We start from the raw sequence: 26914 nt of genomic DNA on the forward strand, positions 1-26914 counted from the left end.
ACATAGTTAGCATAGAACACTTACACTGAAGGAGAGAGAAAGGCCATAGGGAGTAATGATGATTGACATCAGGAGTGAGGGTCCTAAAGAACAGTCCAAGTAAATGGACTCAATTAAACAGAAATCACTACTAAGAAAGATTATCATGGAGCAGAGGAAAATTCTAACACACCTGTGGTTTACGTGATGGGTCTGCAAAGACAATGAATCCAACCAAGACATTGAATTTATTTTAAAATAAAAGACTATATATATATATATATGTTTATACATATATCATATTATAACAATTCATTTTATTTTGACAGTAGCCTTATTAAGTATATTCTTATTCCCATTTCATAGGTAAGTAAAGTGAAGCTTAAGGGTTAAGCAAGTTACCACAAATTATGAAGTCAGCAACTGAGCCAGATAGTAATATACAGAGTCTGCTGTGCTGCACCTCAAAATTAAGAAGCACCTACTATGATAGTATATTCATATGATAATATGATAGTATATTCATAGACAAGAATGAAGGGACACTTAAAGTCAGGATTTTTAACTATGCAGTCACCAGCCAATGTCTGTGTGGAAATCAAAGAGAGTGAAGAAGTTGTCGCAAAATGTCCTGTCATGTGCCCTTTCATGGTCTTCTGTTGTAGGTTTAAACATAAAACATTCATCTGCTTTTTCTCTGTCATACATTTAAAAAATATAAATTGTGAAAGATTAGGATTTTGTGTTGTTATTAGGATGCAAATACATTAAATTTAATTTTCTAGAATTCAATACTAGAAAGGAAGCAAAACTACAAAATGAGGTGTTAAGACCTCATACCACATCCCCATGGCAGTATCAGCTCAGAAATGCCCATATGGTACCCAATGATAACCAGATATAACAGCAATAATTGGGATCCATGGCAACTGCTGGAATTGAGGTGATCCAGAGGAAAAGAAACAGGTCTATGCATCTTAATCAACAATTCACAATCTAGAAATGCATTGCAGTAAACAAACTAAAATATACACTCAATTGTCTTCACTGCAATGTTATTCAGAAGTGTGAAAGCTCTTTGTCTTGAGTGAATATCTTCATGAGCATGACTTCAGCAACAACAGACGATACATAGAGTAAAATACCCTAGGAAGAAAAGCTTTAGCATGTAAAAGCACAGTCAGGAAGAGACAGCAGACTAATGAATTATTTTTGTAACACACATAGGGATCAAGATGTTAATTTCATTATTAAAGAGATCTTGCTAACACAAAGGAAAAAAATAGCAACACAAAATAACAGTAGCTAAATCACTGAAGTAAACAACTCATAGGGCAAATAAATTATCAATACCAGATAAAATGATACTTCATCAAAGAATACTAAAAAGTAAAACACAGAGCTACAACAAATCAAATCAAAACAAAAATAAATCAACAGCAAGATTAATCAGACCCAGAGTCGGTGCATCTCAACGAACTTCTAGACAGTTGGAACAGCCATTCTGAAGTTGTGGAGCTTCAGTTTAGATTCCATAGTTTTACTGTCCTGTGATGTTCTTTTTTAATTTGTTACTTTACTTAAACCTTTAAGTAAAGTTTTAATTTATTTAAATTAAAAAAACTATGAGAAGCCAGGCAATGGTGGTGCATGCCTTTAACTCCAGCACTCAGGAGGCAGAGGCAGGCAGATATCTGTGAGTTCAAGGCCAGCCTAGTCTACAGAATGATTTCCAGGACAGGCTCCAAAGCTACACAAAGAAACTCTGTCTCAAAAACAAACAAACAAACAAACAAAAAAAAAAAAACCAAAAACCCCACAAAACTATGAGGAATCAATGTTTAAAGAAACGAGTTGAGAAAAAAATTAACAGATAACAATTAGTGTCAGGGAAAATGTGGGAAAGCTAGTCTTCTATATCAGCACACATTGATCTAAACTGACCCAGCTCCTCTGGTGAGCATTATGCAATAATTCATGTAATTAAATATGCACACTATGATTTTACCATCAAATTCCAGAAATGTATTATAATAATTTAAAAATATATAATCAATGATATCTACAGCATTACTTCTCAAGTGTAGAATATTGAAAGAGATTAATTATCCTTCAATAGACTTGATTATATACCTACAAAATTTGTGAACTTTGAGTTTTATATATATGGAAAGATATAAAGAACCAAATCTTTCCCATTGCCTATTTTTACAACTAAATGGTAGTTTGGTTACAGCCATTCATTGACTTATTTGTTATGGCCACTTTGTGTTTAAAAGTTATGAACATAAACCCTCTATAATCTACAGTATTTGGTCCTTCACAGAAAGTTTGGCAATGCCTCTTCCACTGACATGCAATACATTTGTACTTATGACAACAATAAAAACCAAGATATATATAGATATATAATTAATGAAAAAAATCATGCAGAAACTTATGTGAATCAGCCTTGGATGATCATATTTACTTTAATATGATTGAATCATGTACCTGACCATAAATATTCAAAATAAAGATGGCCAGTCATAAAGAATATAAACGATCAGTGCAAACAGGTAGATTGTATAGATGACTGAGCTGAGACTAAACTTAGATAAGAAATGAGTAATAACACTCTATAGTCATATAATAACCAGAACACTCAGTATGAGAAATGTATCCTTAAACTGACTTGTTCTGCTAACGTCATAAAGTATAGCTACACAAACCTGGAAAATATATACTACTATAATATATCTAGCCTATGTGGAAAAGCCTATTGGTCCAAAAATTCAAGCCCACACAGCATGTGATAGTACTGAATACTGCAGACAATTGTAATAATCCATGAAAATATATCTAAGCTTAGAAAAATGTGCAGTCAAAATACCAGTCAAGGGGAATTTTTCACTCCGCTATGCATTTATGAGATCATCATGTATGCAGTCTGGACCAAAGCATCGCTATGTAGACTGACTTAGTCAATCTGTTGTTGCTGGGAAGAGACACCACCCACGACCATGGCAACTCTTATAAAAGAAAACATTTAACTGGTACTGGCTTACAGTATCAGGGGTTTAGTCCATTATCATCATGATGGGAAGCATGGTGGTGTGCAGGCAGACATGGTGCTGGAGAAGGAGCTGAGAGTTCTACATTCAAATCAGAGGCAGCAGGGAGAGAGCCAAACTCTGGGCCTGGCTTGAGTTTCTGAAACCACAAAGCCCACCCACAGAGACCCACTTCCTCCAACAAGGCCACACCTACCCCAACAAGTCCATACATACTCCAAGACCTTACCTCCTAATGCCACTCCCTAAGTATTCAAATATGTGAACCTATGGGGGCCATTCTTATTCAAACCACCACAGACCACGACTGCACATCAAAGCATATGCTCTTTGGGGCGATTTTATGTCATTGTCACATATTTTCCCCTCTCTTAAAAGTTAAATTGAAGAAAAATAAATGTTTTTGCATTAATATATTAAGGACATGTTGTTAAATATGTGTTCCAGAATGTACAATAGAACATTGAATCAGAAAATGGACATATTCTTGTAGTTAATTTTTTATTCAAACTGTTTTATTAAAATGATTGTTCCTTTTATAATGTAGTAAAATCTTCAAGTGAAATTGAAAGAAACCTAGATGTGTGCGACTGAATTATCTCCTAATTGAATGCAATAACTTTTGATTAGCACTGATAAAGTTGGAAGTAGTGCAATTTATTATAATACATTTTTTATTGTAATCCTTTCTGCTATAGCCAAAACACTTTTGGAATGGTAGAGTTCAGAAATGAAAAAAATTAATTCAACTTCATATTTCAAATCACTCAAGAGCACCTTATTTACTCCCATATAGACCCTCTTGTATATTTTACCACTTCCAGCACTTAGAAGGAAATATTTGACATTTCCTTCCACAAAGTTCTTTCTCAGTGGGCTATTGTAAATGTCAACAAAAACAGCGGGAGAGTCCATGATTTGGAAAGAGCAATTGAACAGGCACAAATGACCCCTGTTTGCTTAGAATAAAATGAAGTGTTTACCTCCAGGCTTGACAGTTTTCAAGAATTTTCACGAGTAAAAATTATGCTTTAAATCTTCAAATCCTGTCCCTCAGCACACAGGACTTCTGTGGTAGTGCTTCAAGAGCTGTTAAAAATGTAAATTTCTTTTAAAAATATACTTCAACTGTTTTAAATTTAAAAGTAAAGGCAAGCATAAGTTATTGATTTCTCTCTCAAATTCTCATTCCCTGGAGACCATGAAAACTATTGGTTTGTGTATCTCATTTTTTGCTTCGGCAACATAGCCTGGTTCCATTTTCTGATGTGGTACAGGATAATTAACACAAGTCTTTGCCATAGAACTTATGGGTGGGCTCATAAACCTAACATTGGGCAGATCCCAATGTGTTCCTTTCCAGGCTTGCTTGTAGACAGAGCTTCTGCAGCAGCCCAAAGGAAGATATGTGGCTCTGATCTACTGGAATTCTACTCTATCTAGTATACCCTGTGGCTAGTTGCATTAGTCTTAAGTCCATGATATCATTTTATTTGTTATCTCAAGGCAGCATAGGCCTTGTTCCTATCCCCATGTAGTACTGTGGGTTTAGGGGATGTCATCACTTGGTGGTATTAGTGGTCATAGATGTAACAAAGGGAGTCTAGGGCTGGTCCATTGAGAGCTGGGTAGTATCCCACAATGTTTGGCCTTATGCTAGTAACTGATCAGAAATCCAAAACCAGCCTAGGCCTGGAGAGAAGCAGGCAGGTGGGGGGAGGGGGTAAATTGCTCTTTTTAGTGCTCTTTTGGTTCTTTTTGAACAACACACCAACAGTGTAAAAGACTTGAGTTACCCTCTGTTACAGAAATAGCAACAGTACACCAGCAGCATACTCATCCACATTAGACCATGTTCTAGTGTGGCATGCTGTAGAAGTGGCTACTAGCTCATAGAAAAATAACCTGCTTAGAATCTCTGGAAAGACAGAGATGAATAAAGCCAGATTAAGAAGAGTGTACAAATACCCAAAATATCAATGACCCAAAGATGTCGCCCAATAACAAACATCAAGATTCTCTTGAAAATAATAGTTTCACTTCATTCTCAAAGTCAAGGATGGAATCATCATGAGTCTGGGAGAATTCACAGAGATATTAAGAAACAGCTATCTTGAGGAAGCTCAGTGAGCTTAAAGAAATAGAAAACCATTTCATTATTCTAATGAGAAAAGAAACTTCACAAAGAGATGGAAGTATGTAGCTGAAGTTTTCTCCAGTCCTGCCTGGCCCACAGTCAGGATAAATCTCTCTCACCCACCAGTCCCGCAGCCGCTCAGACCCAACCAAGTAAACACACAGAGACTTATATTGCCTACAAACTGTATGGCTTCTTGCTATCTAGTTCTTCTATCTTAAATTAACCCATTTCTATTAATCTATAAGTTGCCACATGGCTTGTGGCTTACCGGTATCTTTACATGTTGCTTGCCATGGTGTTGGCTGGCAGCATCTCTTACTCAGCCTTCCTGTTCCCAGAATTCTCTTCTCTGCTTGTCCCGCCTATACTTCCTGCCTGGCTACTGGTCAATCAGTATTTTATTAATACAGAGCGATATCCACAGCAGAAGTAATTAAAAAATAAAAACGACTTGTTGAGTTAAAATAAAATACTCTCAGTGGGCTTGGTCCTAGTCACACATCTTATGCATCAGCCCAGTTTGGTCAAGTCTACTTGTGCCTTCCCCAGTTCCCAGCTTTGGTCCTTGTCTGACACTCTGTGTGCCAGCCTAGTCTAGTCAGTCCAACAGACCCTGGCTCCCGCACTGCATTCAACATCCATGTCTTTTCTGGCTGCACTAAAATCCAGTCTAGTGAGTTCCCTGAGCCCCAGGCCACCTGTTTCCTTTCTAACCCCCTAGATACAGCCCAGGTCACACATCCTGTTTACCATCCCAGTGTGGTCAGTCCTACCTGCACCATTCTCAGACCCAAGCCTTGGCCCCAGTTGTACACTCTCTGTGCTGGTCCAGTCAAGTGAGTTTCCAGGACCCTGGTTCATCTGCACCATTCATCTTCAGACCTATCCCAGGACACATATCTGTATGCCAATCCAGCTTAGTGAGTCACTGGAACATCACCTTCCCATTGGCATCCCAAATCTTCAGGTCTTACCTCAGCTGCACATTCCAAGTGCCAGCCTAGTGTGGTGAGTAACCAAGACCCTGACCCACCCATTCTACCCTCCCACCCCCAGGCATAACCTTAGTAGCATAACTTGCACAGCAGCCCAAGCAGATCCTGGTTCCATTCTCATGCTTTCTTATATACCACAGAATTGGAATCACCCCAAATCCTTTAATCTAAAATATATACTGAGACTCTGAAGGACTGGCCTACAAATTCCTCATACTTGATCTTTTGTTTGTTTGTTTATGTTTTGGAGACAGGGTTTCTTTATGTAGCTTTGGTGCCTGTCCTGGACTCACTCTATAGACCAGGCTGGCCTTGAACTCACAGAGATCTGCTTGCCTTTCTCCTGAGTGCTGGGATTAAAGGCATACGCCACCACCGCCGCCGGCCTTCATACTTCATCTTAAATCAGGCTTTGCCTTCTTGTGGGAAGGAGTGGGGGGTGGGTTGAGAGGGGAAGGATGGGAAGGGGGCAGGAGGAGGGAAGAGAGGATCTTTGATTGGTGTGTAAAATGAATGGAAAATTTCTTATTAAAAAAAAATCAACCAACTTTGGGCAACAAAACAAAAAACAAAATTCCAGTCAATAAAGTCAGCCTAGATTCTCTCATCAGACATACACAAATAAAAGAAGTATACATGTTCAGGTCTACCTCCGAAAGCACAAAGAACATGAATGGTCAATACAGTACATTTCCTCCCAATCCACCAGTCATATAAAAATGCTCTTAAGTGAAAATTACCTAGATGAACTCCAGAGCATAGAACTTAAAAGAATATCATAAGTTTCGTCAAAGAATTCAAGTGCTTTAAATGAAGACATGAACAAATAGCCCAATGAACTTAATGAGAATAACAATAAATGTCTGAGTGATACAAAAAAAAGTATGGCTAAATAAAATGATGGGGTTAAAAAACTCAATAACCCAATTAGAAAACTCAGGGGAAAGCCTTACAAGTAAAATGGACCAAGTAGAAAATAGAATGTTAGGACTTGAAATAAAGGAGAGGAATTAGATCACACAAGGAAAGAATATATATATATATAAGCATGATGACACACACCTTTAATCCCAGCACTAGGGTGGGAGAGGCAGGTATTAAGTCTCTAAGTGATTATTTTATAAAAGAGCCACAGGACTGCAGGGGCTTGGCAGGACTGGAGAAACAATTCGAATTATAGACCTGGGAGTAGATGGGAGTCAAGCAAGGAACCAGGGAAAGGTCTAAACTGAGATTAGCTGGGAGCAGGAAGTTCTAATGTGCTATTACACAGTAAGATGACCATAGACAGCAATAATGTACCATACATTTTTAAAAGCTAGCTGCTGGCCATGGTAACACATACTTTTAATTCTAGCAGGGGATGGGGTTTGGTGGTGGTAAAGCAGGAGATATGAGTTCATGGCCACCTTGACTTATATAGCAAACCTGAAGCTAGCCACAACTACACAGTGAGACCTTGTTTCAAACAAGCAAGTGAAAGGAAACAAAAAGCTAGAAGAAAGGGTTGTGACAATTTTCATCATAAAGGAAAAATATAAAGAAATTACCTATGTTTGAGGGACATGGGTGTGATGCTGCAGCTAGGCTAAGTGTACCCTAGAGAGAACAGAAGAGGAAGGTAGGGCGGACAATTTTAGCCTAAGTGGTTTCTAACCAACTGTGGGAGTTGTGGGATCTCTGATTTAACTGTACAGATTTGTGTCTGCTGGACCTGGTTTCTGAGGACCTGAAAGAATGGAGTGGACTACAGTCTAATGCTGTAGACAACCTTACTTCAGTGTTTCAGTGTACCTGTATACACAAATGTAACCAAGAAAGCGATAATCCAAGAATGATTGTTTGAGTTCAGAAAAACAAACATGTAAATAAATGTCAGTAAACACATACTGAATATTAACAGAGCAGCTGTTTCCCAGAACTTTCTCAGGACAGATCAATTTAAACACATTGCCTGACATGTACTATATATTAAATCTGGGAGGGCAAAAAAGCAAGGCAGAAGGCCATATCCAGATTCAGGATACACTGACGAAATTGGGTTCTATAGCTATGATCTGACATCCAACAAGAATAAACATGTCTTATAAACTTAATGTAAATGTTTGTCACAGGAGGCATGAAATCAAGTCCAAGAACAATCCAGGGAACAAAATGCACCCGAGGTAAAAGACCCTCTGCCTTTTCCCCTGGAGCCTCCCTCACAGTTCCCCAAGGCATTGTTCACCATGTGTCATTCTTTTGACCGTGTTCCAACAGAGGCAGTCTAGAAGAAGGGCAAGCATCACATTTCTTGATTGATCAATGCTATGTACGAAATGATCTGCACCTAACAGCCACTGCCCATTAGTCTACAAGTGTCTCTATGCATACATAGAATGTAAAATATTAACAAGAAGCAAGACATAATAATGATAGAGACTCTTGGTAAATAGAATTGTTTGCCCAAGCCAGCAACAAAGAGAAAAAATAGCATTTAAAATATCCTCCTGCCCTCCAGAAATTTATGTGCCAAGGAATAATCTCATTAAAAGCTTTCCATTAGATTAGTCCATCAATAACACTTTCATTTCCTTTCAATTAAACTGAAAAATCAAAATCATTTAGAGGGAATGTGCAGCACTGGCAGCATTAAAAATGAGAGCCAATGACACTGGTTCATGGGTCCCTTTAAAATGAACAGTTGAACAGGAGTGCATTGGGAACTAACTGAAAATAAGACAGGACAGTGTTAGATGATAGAGTTTGCTAGAAATTCTACAGCAACAACTCCAAAGAGGCTGGTGGAGCCCACAATGGTGGGCTGATTTTTTAAGAGTCAGCATCCTCCTCATTTGCTAAGTTCAGAATGACTCAGGCTAGTTCATGTGTTGTATGTGATGGATTTTGAGCAGCACATGATTATTGTGAAAGCTAAATTCAGGAAAAAGACCCAGACGACCATTTTTTCCCCCTACAAACTAGTTCATGGTTAGATATTGTTTATTTAGCATTTTCTGAGCAAAAAAAGAAGAAATAAAAAAGATGAGTGCAAAAATTGCAAATATACTCATATATGCATGAATATATTAATTTATCCTATACATAAGTATGCAAATGTGTATATATACACTTCTGTAACATTTCATCACACACATATTGACTCACCCTTTTCATTGTTTTGATCAAGGGGTATACAGAGAAATGAGACAGGAAAGAAAGAGAATTGAAACATATTGTCAATAAATGGAGTCTTGTTTATAGCAAGTCCTTAACATTTGTTTTACAACAGTTATTTTCATATTCAGCCCACACCAGCTGTTCCACAAACATAAAGTTTTTAAAACTAATATGCTTTGCACCAGCACAATCTTCTGTAGACTGTATGGTGCACCATGATTTTTGTCTTAGTGCTACATTTGTTCCATCTACATGCACCCCATCCCATCCCAAATCACAAAAGAATTTTTGGGAAAGTAGCCGCATGTGGAAGACTAAACATGATTAACAAGTTTCAAACAAAAAACATCAGGTGTCTGAACAACATGACTCACCCATAAAAAATGCTTCCTGTACCAGGGTTGTCTTTGGCCTTTAAATTCAATTGTGAATGTGGAACCAGATGCGTTATTAATAAATGTCATCATTTAGAGTGAGTTCAGTATTAATATTGACACAAACTTTCTTCCTGCTCTTAATTTGGCATCTCAAAAAAGATATGAATGTTGGCAAGCGCTACTATTGACAATTGATAAAATTATGCAAACACAATGTTTTTGCAGCTTTTGAGTAAATACTGCATGCTAATGAATTCAGAGTGTTTGCTGAGTTCCTGCAGGAGCTGAGTTTGTGTAGGTGGACCACACCACTAATGTGCTTTTCTAAGCCTACTGCACTTATCTCAGCAGAGCCATTGCTTGCCGCCTAATAAGCAATTTGGTGGTTTTATCATGAGCTCTGAGGCCCTCCAAAGATCATTTCTATAATAGCATCTTGTGGAAGCAATGCTTTTCAAGGAACTTTTTGAAGGTAATAATTATCTTATATATTTGTACAGTAGCAATGGGGTCTTCGAAAAAGCCCCCTGATAATTTTCACTCTAAATTTGATGCTATAGGTTTATTCTTCAGTTGTAGTAAAATGCCTATGGCCATAAAGGGACAGACATTTTGAATTAAAATTTTAAGATATGCAATTTGGAAAGGAACATATTCAGCTAGCTAATGATTTTTTATATTCACATTCTTGTGTTTCTAAGAGATAATTCATAGAATTAATATGTCAATACACTGAAGAAAATCCAAGCAAAGAGGAAGTAAAAGTAATTAAGAGTAGTTTACAAATACCCAAATGACGCCTTTCTACATCTCCACATTGGTTCCTTATATTCTAAGAAAGCAACAATTTGCAATGCTTGTTCATGAAGCTGTGATCATTCTGACCTACTAAGGGACTCTCTGGGATAAGAAGAAATAAAGAAACACTGGGTGAATTTAGTAGTTGTATTAATTATTATAGTCTTAGAAACACTATGTTCATACTCTGATGTTTACTTCAATATAATATATAAGTTGCTACCTGTAAAGAGTCTTTCTGAAAAGAACCAATTAAAGTTATATTTTAAAACAAAACTATAATATCTTCAGTGGTTTTCCAATGTTTATGGTGGAAAACAAAAGTCTATACCTGCAGGATTCATATGATATTTATAAAGATACCTGTATAAATTACATATTCATAAGTATTGTATGCATTAGAAGACATTAAGCAGGGGCTGGGGAAATAGCTGTTACTAAAGTGTTTGTCTTACAAGCATGCAGACCTGAATTTGATCTTCAAAATCTGTGTAATTAAAAAAAAAAGGCAAGCATGGTGATGCATTTGTTAAAGCATGACATTCCAAAAGCAAGACAAGTGTCATGTCATCTAAGATTAACAGAAAAGGCTAATGTCTAGCCTTTACATAAATGTGCGTACACACATGCACACGTGAATTCGCGCGCGCGCGCACGCACACACACACACACACACACACACACACACACACACACGGGGGGGTGGTCGCAGAGGGGTGGAGAGAGAGAGAGAACACAAAGTCAGAGGCTAAAGAAGCTATAATAAAATATTTTAAAATGTTGAACTTCCTAGTCTCTGAAGGGTGCTTCTCCTAACAACAGTGGACACCTACTGGGTCAATTCCCATGCTAAGAGTTGTAGACAGACTAACCTGCCCAATGCTCACCACTGCCCTACAGTGAGTGATACTAGTATCTTCTAAATGAGGAATCAGAAACTTGGATGTCTTAGATGATGCTTAATGTTACACATTAGGACTTGGATGGACGTTTTTCGCTCACCAGGAAGTTCAGCCTACCATTACCTGCTAACTTACCTTTAACTACACTATTTGAAACATCAGTGTAGTATTACTTTAAAGTAAATAAGAAAGTAAGCTAAAGTGCTTTCCATAAGAACATATATTTTTTAAAATACAAGATAATTTTTAACTAGTGCACACTAATTGAAATACTGGGCTTCATTGCAAAAGATACCCTTATTTATTGTTTGTGAGAATGTAAACTAATACAGTCACAATGGAAGTTCCTCAAAAAAGTAAAAATACAGCTACTACACAATCCAGCTGTAGTTGTCCTGGTTACATGTACACAAAAGAATCTGAGTCAGCCTATCAAAAAGATGCCTGAACACTGATGTATACATATGTGGCAATACGCACTAGCCAAGTTACAGAACCAGCATAGATGTCTACCCATGGATAAATGAAGAAGATACATTTACACAAAGATTATTCAGCTGTAGAAAGCATGTACTTTTTGCTCTGTTTATCTCCCACAATGTTTCCCAAATTCCTCCCTTATAATTTCTTTGGAGCAGGCATCCACAATGCCACAAATGACCTCCTAATGAAAAGGAAAGAATATATATGACCCAGGAATGTTTTTATATTCATTAATTATGGCATCTCATTGATTTAATGTCTATTGTCAAAATGGTAAAGACAGCAGTGTATTATTTTCCTTGAACTGTGGTCATGATTTAGTTTTAATCTTTAGTTCCACTAAAAGAATAAAGAGGTCATTTGATTATTTATACTTAACATTATAAAGCATAATTCCAGAAGAAAATGCCTCTGTTGAATATGTGGTTTCCTGCAAGGCAACATGAGTCTAAATATTTGCTTTTTTTTTAGTAACTATCGGTTTACAAACATATATGTTGAATTGGCTCCATTCATTTCTGATGTGAGTACAAAAAAAAAAAAAAAAAAAATAGAGGGTGCCTGAGCTGACCTACTCTGGTGATCGGATGGCTGAATACCCTAACTGTCATCATAGAACCCTCATCCAGTGACTGATGGAAGCAGATGCAGAGATCCATGGCCGGGTCCCAGGCGGAGGTCCAGGAGTCCAATCAATGAGAGAGAGGAGGGATTCTATGAGGAAGAAATACCAAGACCATGATTGAAAAAGTACAGAGACAACTAGCTAAACTAGTGGTAACACATAAACTGTGGACCAATAGCTGAGGAGCCCCCAAGGTACTGGACTAGGCCCCTGGATAGGCGAGACAGTTGATTAGCTTGAACAGTTTAGAGGGCCCTGAGGCAGTGGGATCGGGACCTAGTACCTGAGCCGGCTTTTTGGAACCTAGGGCCTATAGTAAGACACTTTGCTCAGCCTTGGTGTAGGGAGGAGGGACTTCGACCTGCCTCAACTGAATGTACCAGGCTCTGCCTTGCCTTGGAGGAGGTGGGAATGGGGGGTGGGTTAGGGGAAGGCTGGGGGACAGGAGGAGGGAGGACAGGGGAATCTGTGGTTGGTATGTAAAATGAATAGAAAATCTCTTAATAATAAAAATAAATGGATATAAATAAATATATTCTAAAGTAAGAAATAAAAAAAAACAGCATCCTTCTTCTAATATAAAAGTGGCAAAGAAAAAAAAAGGTTCTTTTTAAAATTTGGCCATCCTCAAAACATTTTTACAGCAAAGCTTAATTGTATTTGATTTATAAAGTTAAGGGAGAAATTGCCCTAGTCTTTGATATTCAGAAGTCAAGTCTTAACAAAATGAAATAAAACAAGCCTGCTGTGAAGGACCACCTCTTCTCTGTAGCCCTCTGTTCTATGTGTTCATGCTGTTTCCTTATTATTCCCAATGTAATTTCATCCGGCCACTTCCTTCAAAATTCAAGCAACAGAAGTAGAACAATCAGAATATTTCTGTTTGCTTTTACCTACGTGACATCTGAAGAGTACTGGGTATAGACAGGCATCTAACAAATACTGCCCAAAGCTGGTACAAGCAAATCTTCTTGTTATTTCAAAACAATCCTTCAGAAAGATCACTTGTTGTTATGAACTCATCCACTTCAATCACTGTATTAAAGTCAGAGTGAAGCTGCTAGCCAAACGCAAGTAATTTTAAATGCTATACTAGAATTTGATTTTGTCTTTATTCATAAAAGCTACTGTGTTCTCAAGAATTTTGGCTAACCTTCGCCATCTTTTTGCCAAAAACCTTGAGAAGATACCTCTGAAGGAAAAGTAGTTCAAACCTCATTGAATTTTCAATTGTGTTGGATGGCCAACGCGCTGAATTCTACATCTAGTCCTACCACAAAGCAGTTAGATGATCTAGGTTGAGGTTCTTCGCCACCTTGGGTCTTCATCTTACTATTATTGTGCCTAGGAGACAAAGTGTGAGTGAGGAGATTATGAACATCAAGAGAATCTAGAACTCTGCTCTCAGGGGGCCCACTAGAGAGTGAATATCAACACCATTATCCTGGATTTATACCTAGAAATAATTCCCTACAAGGAGGAAGAGGAAACAAAAGAAACAAAGAGGACAAGAAGAGGGAGGACGAACAGCTTCAGATTCTCCAAGATTATTTAAACAGCTGAAATCTGGATTCATAGCATCAGGACTTCCAAAGCCTGATGCTACAGCCTCCTGGAAGAGCGGTGACCATCTTCTCATTGGTTTTAGCATTGTTTTGAACAGTTATCTATGTGAGCTAAAACTTCGGTCTTTCTGTAAAAGTCAAAGCATGTAGTGACTTAAGGAAAAGGATTTTTTGCACGCTGAAATAAAGGGTGCTGGAACTTTAAATGCCATGGAATGGCTGTGATTAGACAACTCCTGTAAAAGCAGAGCAGTGTTACAGTTCTGAATGCAGTCCCTGGTGACATGTTACTTGACTCATCCAAAATCATGCCCTTCCCACTCCAGTTAAAATGTTATCTCCCATCAAAATATGACATCCAAAAAAACAACATGCCAGTAACTGTAGGCCCTAGGGAACTGCCATGAATATCATTCAAATTAATTCTGACTGACATTTTGGTAAATCACCTCTGGAAGTCAGAATGGGAACATTTCTAAAGCACTCAAGCAGTGCCAAAATAGTAAAGAAAAAAAGAAAAAACATTCAGCACTCAGGAGGTGAAGTGCCAGGTGAGTCAGAAGCCAGAAAAACATCAGCCATACCAACTAAACTGGAGCATGAGTGAGGTCCTCATCAACAGCTGTGTGTTGATTTATCGACTCCTGTCAACTCCTGTGGTATAGCAAGTGAGACACAATGTGAAAACAGAAATACTTGCTTATACACGTATCTTAGAAAAGCAGTTCAATAGTTAAAACAAAGCCTTGAAATCAGCAAGAACTAGTTCACATGTGGGCTCTGCAGTTTACCAGGTGCTGGACTTTTAAGAAAGTTAAATTGCTAAAGCTTTTCTCTTCTTGTCTTGCAGCAAGATGTACAGGATGGAAACACATATTTTATATGGTTATCAGGACTCCGTGAGAGATTGCATGTGACAGGCCCAGCAGTGCCAAAGCATAAATTAGCCAATGAATGAACTTTGGCTATTGCTTCCATCCCGTGTATACACATTTTCCTCAATGTAGGATGGGATTCCAATCCGATAAACACATAGTATGTTGAAAATATGCTAAGCACCTCTACTGACTGTACCAGGCTCTGCTGACTCCCCTGGGGAGGCCTTACCTTCTTGTAGGAGGGAATGGGGAGTGAGTTGGGAAGGAGAGGCTGGAAGGAGAGGAGGAGGGAAGAGGGGGATCTGTGATTGGTATGTAAAATGAATGAAAAAATCCTTAATAAAATAAGACTTCAGACCCTTAAAAAAGTAAAAAGCCAAATTAAAAAAAAAAAGGAAAGTATGCTAAGCATAAATGCAGTTAATGCACCTAAACTACCAAACGCCACAGCTTAGCAATGTGGACCATTAAAGTTCTCATTGTCTAACCTGTGATTGTATGAGACTGGAGCAAGCTGCTACTTGCTACCAGTTCCCAGCATCAGGGGAGAGTGTGACATTTGAATATCACTGATCAGGGAAAAGGTAAAAATGAAAGGCTTCTCCTGCAAACCTTTAATAAGTTGAAGATTTACTACATTGGACATAGTAGATCAGGAATGGCCTGCATATGTTTTTAAGTTAAATTCACTAAAAATTGAACTAATTACCTAGAATTCCACTTATGATTCTGTTTATAAACAACAATCCTTTCCCAGTGAGAAACTAAGTACTTGTCTTAGTTGACCTTGGCCTCTGCTCATCACCGTGATGGTCTTTGCATATCTCTCCATGTTAGCTCATTTAATTCTACTGCTATGAAGAAACTAAAGTTTTAAGATTTATAACAATTTGCCAATGGTAACACAGTTTTGCCAATGGTAACACAGCTGATAGTTTTTAGACCCAGGATTTGTCCCTTTATCTCTCCTTGAAGCCAGTAAGCTCAAACGGAACTTGAATTGGGGGTTCGAAACGGTTAGGTGAGATCACACCACTCCCATTAAGTACATTCCTTATTTACTATCTTGCACACACTGCTTTGGTTCAGATGAGCCTTCACACAGTATCACCTTCACTGAGAGAATACTAACCTAACTAGGTTTTCCCACAGAATCCACTAGCCACAGTCCATCCCCATTTCCAGTGACCAAAATAGTCCTCCTGAAGTTCAGTTTCTGGTGGGGTAACCATTCAACTCTTCAGTGATTATCACCACTGAGCAAATTCCATTCACACACATACACTGTCCTTCAATTTTCTCAATGACAGGTGCCAATCTTTCCTTTCATTCATACTTCCCAGTTAAGTGTTACACTTTGTCTCCTGGTGGATACTCAGCTGCCTTAGATAACCTGCACATGTTCTGTTTTGTGACTTTTAACAATAGTCTAGACTGTACCTGTGTTCTGGATTGCTAGCTCAAATGCCACCTCACTGACCAAGACTTTTCTGGTATTTCATCACACTTTGTGATCATTGCCTCCCCTCCATATCCATAGCTCCTTATGTTCTTCTCCATTTTGGTACATTGTGTTTTGAATGTGTACTGTCTTGGGCTTCCATTTTCTAAAAGGTAAAAATTGAATCTGTTCATTAAGCATCTCAATAAGCTGAAACTGTAAGAATAGTTACATCTAACATTTATGTATAATTTCCCCAGATGCTGTTCTAAGATAGTTCACATATTCTAACTGACCCCAGAGGATAAACCTTTGAGGTAAGTGTGGTAAACAACCTCCACGGTAGCCTGAAGTTATCCCAAGTTCCTAGTATTCACATCTACCTGTTAGCACCAACTCTTGAATTTGTAGTTAACAGACTGACTTGCTGCTAACAAACACACTATAAGACAACCGACAGGATGTCACTCCTCAAGCTTGGTTACAGAAGCCATGGCCTCCATGATGCGTTCCCTCTTTCTGTGTTTGATTGAGGGAGGCCATCTGACACTTCATAAGTTATGTTACAGAGGAGTCCACATGACCATAGACTGGGAGATACATCTAGCCAGCATCTAAGAAGACCCTGAAGGGATCAGTCTGATAGTTTACCAAGAGTTTAATGTGTAACATGACCAGAGAAAAAATAAACTGGGTCTTCCAGATAGGCTGCTCACCCTAAGAACTGAACTTTCTAAAAACCAATTGGCCTTGGAAGTAGATCCTTACCTGGACAAGATGTGAGGTCACACCATGAACTTACTGACCTCCTCAAGGCAGCTTTGTAATAGACCTGGACTTGGAAGCTGCTTATGTCTGTGACATAAAGTTGCATGGTAATTTATTATGTGGCAACATATGGTATAAGTTACTGTTTCATGCCTTTTGCACACAGCATCACTGAGGCTTATTTACTTAGTAAATAGCAGGGACAAAGCTTTAAAACAGCATGGTATGACTCCAACCTACACTCTTAGCCACAAAGCTACACTGCCTCATAAATTAAAATGAAAGCACTTTCCTTAAATTAGATTATGGACTCCAATATAGGCAAGTGATTAGGAGTTATCTGCTCATCTCTTTCTATAAGATAATAGGCTATCTGTGTGTCTTTTAGAGACATATGTAAACCTTCTCTTGGGATTATCTTTACCTCATTGTATATTTTGAGAATAAAACATAGTTGATACTAAGTATGGTGAGGCTAGAAATTACTTTGGAATCTGACTAGTCTAGACTGGAAGCCTTCTTTTGACAAGATCTGTCTGTGTGATATAGATTAGATACATGGGAAAAATCTCTCTAAGCCAAGGCTAGCCATTGTGCCAGAATAGGTACTATATTACTGTCCTCACCTAAGTCTATGGTTTCATTTCTAATGTATAGCACATTGCTTGGGCCTTTAACCAGCCATTTTCTCTCTAAAGTCTTGCTCAGTTCTCATGTCTTCAGCACACTCTTCCTTGGCCACAGCAGTTTAAAATGGCTGACTCCTTCTCCAACCCTCCCTCCCCATCATTTATCTACCCTACTCATAAGGACCCATAATGATTACAATGTCTGCTGTAAGTCAAAAAGACATCTTAGTATCTTTATAATATTTGATCAAGCTATTTAGTCAAAAAAATTTTAATTGAACACCATGTGCAAAATTTGCAGAAGAAATCCGCAGTAATGAGGAAGTCCTTAATACAGTAATCTAAAGAAAGAAAGTATCCAGGAAATATCTATTAGAATTATAAACATTTTATATTTTACCATTTCACCATGAAGAGTTTTTAAAAAGAAAACAGACTCATGTGATGTATTTGAAGATAACTGAACCGAGGTGATGGACAAAACATGAAAGGGTACCTTGAATGTGGTACAAGTTCCCAACTGAGTGTAGCAGCGGCATTACTCTATTTCCACTCATTTCTGCATTGTGGGAAGGATGGCTGCAACTGCATTTCCACAAGTCATTAGTTTTTGAAAGGCACTCCAACACATAAGCTCATTTCTCTATGCCAGCTGCAGGCCAGAAGTACATATCTAAGTTGTCCCTTGCCTTTTTACCTTTGAGTATTTCCACCAAAAAGTGACCACTCAGTGCTGTAGTCAGCTGCACTTATTGGCTGCAGCTACCCTGTAAATCCTATTAACAGCAGAATTTCTTAAAGTACTTTCTACAATGTTCCACCCTCACCCTTCTCAATGTGTCAAAAAAAAGTAGAATTCCATAATTCCGCAAAGACAGATCCATAACTTCTAACCAAACATGCCTTGGCTGAACTCAGACTGACATCCCAGGCTATGATTTCATGACCTGGCGGTAATGGTGGTGTCAATCCCCAAACAGAAGATGTTTCTTGATTGTTTTTCCCTAGGAGAAGACATTAATAATAAGACTATAATAAGATTTCCATTATTAAAGTTCTAAGTACCCTAAGTACCCTAAGTATGTGTGAGTTACATTACTCTTCCTATTGCTGACAAGTTCGTCACTTGTAATTTTGATGATTCTCCAAATTCTTTAAGGAATAATTGTAAAGAAGAATTTAAATTTATGAGTTATGTGATACGGATATGAAAAATTGTAAAAAAACAAAGGATTTAAATTTATGTAGTATGTAATATGGATTACAATGAAAACACAGTCTATCTCTAATAACAACAGCCTGTGTCTCGGTCACAGAACTAGGCTGCCTGGCTTCTAATTTCATTTCTTCCACATATTCAACCCCTTTTTTTTCTTCTCATTAAATGGAAATCAGATCATGTAGTGCAGCCAAATAGAATAAATGAGTTAATGTATGAAAAGTGTTTAAAGTAGTATCCAATACTACATACAGTGAGAACCCCATACAAGATTCCTATGCTAATATCAGCTTATATCACAGTACTGCTGTCAATCACACCAACAAGAAGAGATCAGAATTCTGTACCCCAGATCCTTAACTGTCATCTGCTGCCACCAATCCCTGATGGCAGGTTACATACAGCACTGGCAGAGTCCCATGCCAAGTGTTCCCTTCATGACTACCCTTGGAGACTCACCTCATTGGGCTTCTTTTCTAGCTTTGCCATATATGTGAGCTAGCACAGGAAATGTCATTGACAATGCCTTTTGCACAGTCTTTCTAAATCTTTTCTCTCTAATGATTTGACATGGCTTTAATGTATAGATAGCTAAAGCTTTAAAGTAATGATATATGCTTAACATGTGTTTCTCTTGTGTTTTATTCCAGACACTATGTTAAATAGTCTATGTGCATCAGACACCCTGAAGAGACCAGTTGTCGTGTGCCACAAATTTTAAAAGAGGTAAGAAAAGTACAGAAATAATAAATGCAGGTAAAGATGTGATGAAAGGGAACACTCCTATCTTGTTAGTAGGGATGGAAATTAGTACAGCCAACATAGAAAACAGTATGGATGGTCCTCAAAAACTAAACATAAAGCATCCATATGATCCTGAAACCCCACTTCTAGCTGAGCTGTATACCTAAAGCAAGTGAAATGTGACTGTAAAAGAGACATTGGTACTCCAGTGCTTATTGTAGTACTATTTGTAGTAGTCAAGAATTGGAATCAACATGAATAGACGACAATGTAATATATACATACATATATACATACATGTATCCATATATGCTGTCAGTATATGTGTCTGTGTGTGTCATATAATGCAATGCTATGTATGCACACAAATACAAAGGAATTCTACTAATCTCTAAAAAGAATGAATTCTGTAATTTATGGCAAATTGGATGGAACTGGAGACATTATGCTAAGTGAAATAACTTAGGAACAGAAAAACAAATACCAAACATTCTTCCTGCTATGAGGAGACTGAAATGTTGATCTCATGTAAGTAGAGCAGAATGGTGGGATGGTGGTTCCCTGACTGCAGGAATGGTGTAGGGGCAGGGAAGCAAGGAGTGGCTAACCCATGCAAGGATGCAAGGAAATAAAGAGTGGCTAACCCATGCAGGGGTGCAGGGAAATAAAGAGTGGCTAACCCATGCAAGGATGCAAGGAAATAAAGAGTGGCTAACCCATGCAGGGGTGCAGGGAAATAAAGAGTGGCTAACCCATGCAGGGGTGCAGGGAAATAAAGAGTGGCTAACCCATGCAGGGGTGCCAGGAAATAAAGAGTGGCTAACCCATACAGGGGTGCAGTTGGACAGGAGGAGTGATTTTTAATGTTGTACTGCAATCCTCCTGTCTCGGTCTCCTGAATACTAGGATTACAAATATGAGCTCAAGACACTTGGTATTTTGAAAGCTTAGTGCATAAATAGAACGAAAAATAATCCAATTAGCAATTTTGTAGAGTTGATTAAATGTTGAAATCATAGTATTTGGGACACACTGGGTTAAATAAAATGTCACTGAAGTTGTAAGAAGAAGAAACAAAAATACCAAGGGAATAAAAATGTTACAGCCATCCAGAAAAAGTATATATAAAGCCAAGCCCAGGAGTAATGAATGTCTTGCTCAAGGGCACATAGCTGATAATAGACAATGCTGGTTACATCCAGAAAGTCAGTCTCAAGTGGCCTTGCTCTTGGTCATCACATGAACACTCAGGCAGTGATCCTACTTGGCCTCCTGATTTCCACAGCTGACAGGAGAAGCATTTTCTCAAATCAACGAAATTATTAAAATCTCTGAGCTCTTCCTCTGTCCACTGAAAGCTGCCTTTTTTTCTATTATGTAGCTCAGTTTGTCTATTATGCATGTTCTTCTATTTAAGGGGAAGAAAAGGTTATGTATTTAAAAAAAGGTGAGGAAGCCATCGGAAGATGCCATAAATTTATTCTGTCAGCAGGCCGCGTTGTGTGACAGTTAGAGAGATGACTTGATGCAGAGAGGAGAAGTGTGACTTTTTTTGACTGTCACACTGGATGAGATGGATGGATTTTGGAACACATCCCAGGAAGCTGAGACATTCATGTGGTCAAGTGTTGGTCTCTCTGATCAAATCTGACTCGCTGTCTCTGAGTTGCAGGAGTCTGCCAGCCCTGCAGATGCTGCACTGTGTGTCTGCAAATGCAATTGGTGTGATACCATCTGCAAGACCCTGCATACTTCCTCATACGGCCAGCCATTGTTTCCTGTGGAATTGATGGACATTCTCACATTCTACCTGTGCTAATTGAGTTATTTTCACACATGCTAATGTGTCGGTGACTTGGGGTCTAGTTCTCATACACTCTGTACTGGGGATGCATGTAAATGGGAGAAATCCTAGACAATTGCTGCCAAAATCCAGATAGCCTACAATTTAGTGAGCAAGAATAGCTAGTGTTTGAATTATAATTCCAAACACAAGTGTGCCAGAGGCATGCTTTGAGGAGTTAACGAGTATGAAGTTACCTAGATACCCACTACATAATAAGCTGATCCTGAATAAGGCTCTACGTTTACCCATAATTGAGATTCTTACTGTGGATCACATGGGTACAGTGATATCTTTCCATGATCTAAAGTTATTTCAAGCTTACATCATCAGGAAGCAAAATAGAGGAAAATACGTGTGAGTCTGGCCTCCCATTCAAAGATGTTTAGTTAATGAATTACCCAAAATACTTAGGTATAAGGAAAGTTCACTTATCTGCTACAGTAGATGCTATGTGGTCTGAAGCAAAGGGGAGCAATATTGATTCAATTAACACCCCACAGCTTAGCTAAAGGTGACTATGTTTACAAAGATATACATCATACCCAAACATTTCACTTTAACTTAAAATATATAATAGTGCATTATTTTACCAATATTTTGATGGGAAACCATACACAATGTGGCTTTCTCTTTCAGCAGACCTTCTCATTGAATGTGGATTGGTCTGTTGACCACCATTTTCTTTCATCTTTATTGTTCATCTAAACAACACCCACAATGCGTTTTCTATGAATTCTACTTTGAGTTGATCCAATTTATAGAGACCTGTATATGTTTTGGGAAACCATGTTTCTCCAATGCATTCAATTTAGTTGTCACAGAAACATGACCTTCTTTTCTGCATTCATAATTCATAAATACAGACTATAATTACATTGTAAGTAAATTATGTTGTTAAAATAAACATGACACATGGGCTTGTGGACAAACACAATATATTTGTGATACACATACAACTCCTATTTGATTAGAAGCGTGTCGGGTACCTGACATGGATCCCATTGGTTACCAGAACTCCATATATGATCATCCGTCAGCATTTTTTACTAAAGGGAGAAAGGAAGATTAACCCAACGGCTTGATTATGTCTCACACTGTACTCGCCCTGACTGCACATCATCTGCTATGAAGTTCCTATTTTGTAGGTCTGCTTGTCCAGTACTTACACTGGACAAGGTCATAAAGGACATGTGCCTGCTTTACTAACTTCAAAGGTTCAAAACACATTTGATGTATATATATATATATATATATATATATATATATATATATATATACACAATTATGACTCACATGAGTTGTTATTTATAATATATAATGGAGTAGTGGCTTTTTACATCTGGTTACCTGTTACCCAAATAAAAAAATGTTACTAGTCACTCAAAATACGTGTTAGATAAAATGTACAAGTCTTATTACATGTTCTGGTACTAACAAAGCTAGCATTTTACTTCTATCCTTCCCTCAAGCCACAATAAAGAAGAGTTTCTGTTTTCACTTTTCACCCTGATTCGTTGAAGATGGAAAATTCTTTGTAAGATATCTCACCGCACTAGGGATGTCCCAGAAACCCAAACATCTCACCCATCCAATAACTCCTAGGTAGTTTCATTGCACATAAAAACACACCAGAATTCCAGAGCATAATCAATTATATGATTATGTCGAAATTGGATAGGTCTCATGCATAAAAGCAAAGAAATTAAACCATCAATAGATATTTATTGAAGATCTCCAAGTACTGAAAGAAGAACATAGTGCTTGGGAGGAGAGAGAATCAGTTGATGCCATACATTGTCTGCAAAGCTCAGAAGCAGACAGTTGAAGAATTGCCCATCATCTTGCTGATGAAGTACAATCACTTTTAAAATTCTGTTTGAAAACTGTGAAGGAGGGATCATGTGGCAATCATTCTTAATGTTTTTCTCAGATTACAAAAGAACAATTTCAAAATCTCTGGAGATTGCTGGATTATAAAATTTGCTTGAGTGACAAATTATCACGAAAGTTTCTGTGTTTTATTCTATGTGTTCTTGTGATAAAGAACTACTTATACCATTTTATACGTGCCTAATGTAGAATGCCAGTGGATGGAAAAATTCAACAAAACATATGAGAAGATATAATTTAACAAACTTTTTAATATGACATTCTATTTGTCTGTTTAATATTCCTTGCTGTGCACAACATAAAATCAGTTTGTCATAATCTTAAAGCATTCTTTGCTGGTTCTGAAAGCTACAGAACAAACTGCTATTCTTTTACTTTCTCAAGCACAAAACGAAAGCAGAATGTTTTCCTTTTTTCTTGGAAAAGATGAATTACCCTAGCTTGACAGAGGGTAATTAGTACACCCAGTGCAAGTTAAGAGAATGGGTTGACAGGCACAAAAATGCTGAGAAAACATAGGCACATTGTGCATGTGTTTTAATACAGAAATGATTAAAAACATAACTATATATGTTAATTGCCACCAACTGCAACACAACCCTATTGGAAGACAATATTAAGTCATGGAAAACAGTACATCTTTAATTATTTGTCTCGTCTACAAACAAGTTTAATTGGAATCTAAAAACAGCAAGGGACAAGAGCTCAGTTCATTAGGGACCAACTAACTGTAAAGGGCAGATGAAAACCTTTTGTCTGATGTAGATGTACCTCCTGAGCACCGTAAGAAAGCACCAGGCAGGGCACTAATCAGAAATAAGAGGTGTTCTCATTATTAAGCTTATAAAGCATAAAGCAGGTCACCACAAGCTTTGAAGGTACTGATCATCAATTATTTCGCTAATTGTTTGTTCTGTTTGCATGTCTCAGGGTAAAAGGAAAAAGCCACCGAAGCGAAAAAGAGACACTGATAATTGCTACCTCAGTGACAGTCGGTCTTTAGTATCTCATTATTTATGATTTGTTTTGTTGTGCATATGTGACTTTAAGTCTTCTGTATTAATGTATACCCGAAAAGCCTATTGTGTAACACTTACAAAAAAAATTATATAAAGTAACCAGCAAACACAGGCACAGAACTTGCCCTCAAAGAGTGTGAGAGTGTGTGAGTGGTTTTGTTGTGTGTGTGTCTGTGTCTGTGTGTGTGTGTGTGTGTGTGTGTGTGTGTGTGTTAGAGAGAGAGAGAGACAGAGAGAGAATGTACATGTTGTGAGAGTATGTGTGTGAGTATGTGTCTGTGAGTGTATGAGAATATAAGTGTGTGAGTGAGTGTGTATGTGTGTGTGAGAGAGAATGTGTGTGTTGTATGTGAGTATGTGTGTGTGAGTACGTGTGATTGTATATGTGTGTAAGTGAGTTGTGTGTGAGTGTGTGTGAGAGAGTATGTGTATGAGTACATGATAGTATATTGTACGAGTGAGTGTGTGGGGGTGTGTGTGTGTGTGGGTGTGTGTGTGTGTGTGTGTGTGTGTGTGTGTGTGTGTGTTGTGAATTCAGGAACCCTCACCTAAAATTTCTTGCAGTTAAGAAAATAGTATATAGCATTTTACAAACTAAAATTATAACCTTTCTGCTTAGGAGACTCTCCAAGTTTACAGATGTCATTAGGAGCTGAGTCAATCATCTTTAAGGAACACCTGTAACATAGGTATCAAATCTAAATTAAAAGGAGGCAAAAACACAGAATATCCCTGAATTCTGTAACAGAGTGTAACTTTTTAAGCCTCCCCATTAAGGAGTCACTCAGGACAAGCCCATTTCCTGCTTGGGTGGTGGGAGTCACCATTCTCACAGCAGCCATTTCTGGACATTCTATCAGGCAACTTTTATGCTCATCTTTGAATTTTTCCCATTTTGATGTTCAGTCAACATATTAAACATTTCCTAAAATGAAAAGCCACAGTAGTTCCTATACTGAAAACAGCACATATTTAGTAGGAATGTTTCAAAAATGTGTTGTGGGATATTTGTCCACTGTGGGAAGGTGTATTGCTGTGATTGGTGTAATGAAAAGCTGAATGGTGAATAGCTAGACAGGAGGTATAGGCGGGATTTCCAGGGAGAGAAATGAAGAGGAGGAGAATCTAGGTACACAAGAGACACCAGGAGACACAGAGAAAAAACAGGAGGTGCAAGATGGAAGAGAGGTAACACCACATGATAAAACATAGATTAATAAAAATGGGTTAATTTAAGTTATAAGAGCTAGTTAGGAACAAGCCTAAGCTATAGTCCAAGCTTTCATAATTAATAAGAAGTCTCCATGTCATTATTTGGGAGCTGGCTGGTGGGACAGAAAAAGACTCACTACAAAAATGTATATAGGTTTTTTCCAAGTTCTGGATGTCATGAATAATGCTGCTATGAACATGGTTGAGCAACTGGCCTTGTAGTATGATTGAGCATCTTTTGGGTATATGCCCAATAGTTGTATTGCTGGGTCTTGAGGTAGGTTGATTCCCAATTTTCTGATAAACTACCATACTGATTTCCAGAGTGGCTGTGCAATTTTGCACTCCCACCAGCAGTGGAGGAGTGTTTCCCTTACTCCACATCCTCTCCAATATAAGCTGTCATCAGTGGTTTTGATCTTAGTCATTCTGACAGTGGTACAATGGTATCTCAGTGTCATTTTGAAGATGCCCCTCAACTGAAGAATGGATAAGGAAAAGGTGGTGTACTTACACAATGGACTATTACTCAGCAGTGAAAAAAAAAATAATGACATCATGAAATTTGTAGGCAAATTGATGGAACTAGAAAGAATCATCCTGAGTGAGGTAACCCAGACCCAGAAAGACATACACAGTATGTACTCACTCATAAGTGGATACTAGATGTAAAGCAAAGGATAACCAAGCTACAATCCACAACCCCAGAAAACTAGGTAAAAAGGAGGACCCTAAGGGGGACACACATGGAGGGCCCCAAGAAGGTAAAATAGTTAGGATCTCCTGGGTAAACTGGGAGGGGAGGTGGAAGGGAAGGGATGGGGGATGGGAACAGGAGGGACTGAGATGGCCAAGTAGAGGGAGGGACAGAGAGGGAGAGAAATAAAAGAGATATCTTGGCAGAGGGAACCATTAGGAGGAAACCTGGTGCTAGGGAAATCCCCAGCAATCCACAAGGATGACACCAGCTAAGACTCTCAGCAATAATAGAGTTATTATTACCTTCCCCTCTAATAAGATTAGTGACTACCCTACATCCAGTAACTGATGGAAGCAGATGCAGTGATCCATAACCAAGCACTGGGCTGAACTTCTAGACTTGAGTTTAAGAGAGAAAGGAGGGATCACAGGAGCAAGTGATGTCAAGACCATGATTGGGAAAACCACAGAGACAGCTGACCCAAGCTGGTGG

The 26914-nt window shown here is 38.2% G+C and overlaps 1 long non-coding RNA gene across 5 annotated transcripts in view; it reads right to left on the reverse strand.

Annotated features, from left to right (window-relative positions):
* LOC128110723 (uncharacterized) overlaps positions 1-26914 on the reverse strand; it is a 125025-nt gene that overhangs the window by 80433 nt on the left and 17678 nt on the right. For all 5 annotated transcript variants that reach the window (XR_008218298.1, XR_008218297.1, XR_008218296.1 and 2 more), the window contains exon 2: positions 4016-4121. This is a non-coding gene — a long non-coding RNA (uncharacterized LOC128110723). The remainder of the gene's footprint in view (positions 1-4015; positions 4122-26914) is intronic.

Source organism: Peromyscus californicus, unplaced genomic scaffold (assembly GCF_007827085.1).
Source record: "Peromyscus californicus insignis strain IS unplaced genomic scaffold, ASM782708v3 Scaffold_15__1_contigs__length_86483966, whole genome shotgun sequence".
Lineage (NCBI taxonomy): Eukaryota > Metazoa > Chordata > Mammalia > Rodentia > Cricetidae > Peromyscus > Peromyscus californicus.